Source organism: Gorilla gorilla, chromosome 18 (assembly GCF_029281585.2).
Source record: "Gorilla gorilla gorilla isolate KB3781 chromosome 18, NHGRI_mGorGor1-v2.1_pri, whole genome shotgun sequence".
NCBI lineage: Eukaryota > Metazoa > Chordata > Mammalia > Primates > Hominidae > Gorilla > Gorilla gorilla.
In genome coordinates this window covers 106,733,679-106,735,274 of record NC_073242.2, presented here as the reverse complement: position 1 = coordinate 106,735,274, position 1,596 = coordinate 106,733,679, and the positions used below count along the sequence as shown (strand labels likewise).

Here is a 1,596-nt window from a genome sequence, read left to right as displayed (position 1 = left end):
ATGACATGCAGTGTGTAAGATTTTAGAATTTAATAAAGCATGTTCAAAAATCGGTGCTAATGCAGGACCACAAAAGTATTCCTAAAATTATGCTAAATTGAGTAGTATGATTTTTTGTTTGTATCATAGCAATCAGAACAAGTACTTTATGAGTTCGAACATATGGGGAGAATTTAGCAAATAAACTTTTTATCTTAAAAGTTAATAGATTCTCCACATGTAGCAATGCATTAGTGAATCTATTATCTCGGAAAGATTAAAAAATAAAGACACAAATGGATGGAATTTCTGCAAGAGAGAGGGGAAAAGAAAGGGAGAGAGGAGAGGAAGAAGTCTTAATAGAAAATGTGCACATTGGCCGTTCTCTCTTTCCGTACCTGGCCGAGCAGGAGATGCCATCATGGGAGCTGACATCTGCCACAACAAGGACCGAAAGGTTCGGCGCAAGGAGCCCAAGAGCCAGGATATCTACCTGAGGCTGTTGGTCAAGCTGTGCAGTTTTCTGGCCAGACGAACCGACTCCACATTCAACCAGGTTGTGCTGAAGAGGTTGTTTATGAGTCGTACCAACCGGCCACCTCTGTCCCTTTCCCAGATGATCCGGAAGATGAAGCTTCCTGTCCGGGAAAACAAAACGGTCGTGATTGTGGGGACCATAACAGATGACGTGCGGGTTCAGGAGGTGCCCAAACTGAAGGTGTGTGTGCTGAGTGTGACCAACCTGGCCCGCAGCCGCGTCTTCAGGGCAGGGGGCAAGATCCTCACTTTTCGACCAGCTGGCCTTGGACTCCCGCAAGGGCTGCAGCACCGTCCTGCTCTCCGGTCCTCTCAAAGGCCGAAAGGTGTACAGGCATTTTGGCAAGGCCCCGGGAACCCCGCACAGCCACACCAAACCCTACGTCTACTCCAAGGGCCGGAAGTTCGAGCGCGCCAGAGGCTGACGGGCCAGCTGAGGCTACAAAAACTAACCCTGGATCCTACTCTCTTATTAAAATGATTTTGGATGCAAAAAAAAAGAAAAGAAAATGTGCACATTGACATTACAGTGGGGGGTGAGAAAAAGTCTCTTAAGTAGCGTTTCACATGAGGTTCCTCATTGTTGGTTTACTCCAAATGTTGTCAATCTTCACGGTACATGAGAATTGGCTGGAGGGCTTAATAGAACGCAGATTTCTGGGTCTCACCCCCAGATTCTGATTTGTAGTTGGGTAGGACCCCAGAATTCAAATTTTAGGTTGCCAGCTGATCTCATCCTGCTGGTCTGGCGAACCTCACTTGGAGACCACTGGTCTAGTTTGTAACAGATTGACAGACTACTGCTTCATTCTACATGTCGGTAAGGAAATCTAAAAATGTTTTCATGAATACTACATAGGAATGATACAATTCGTTTTCTCAGATTTTACCTATTATTGTTAAGAATAAGCTGTTAAAGTTTGTTACACATATAAACAATTATCCCATATCCTGAGGGTTGCATGTAAATATAGCTATCCCACAAACATATTTAAAAGCACAAATTAGACACAATAAGCATTTTTAGCCATGGCCAATGAATAAGAATAGAGAACATCAATTAAATTGATAGAAATTAAG

General features: G+C 43.7%; 1 pseudogene; it reads left to right on the top strand.

Moving 5' to 3' along the window:
* Positions 1-386: 386 nt before the first annotated feature.
* Positions 387-968, top strand: LOC101142250 (large ribosomal subunit protein eL18-like; annotated as a pseudogene).
* The last annotated feature ends 628 nt before the right edge of the window (positions 969-1,596 follow it).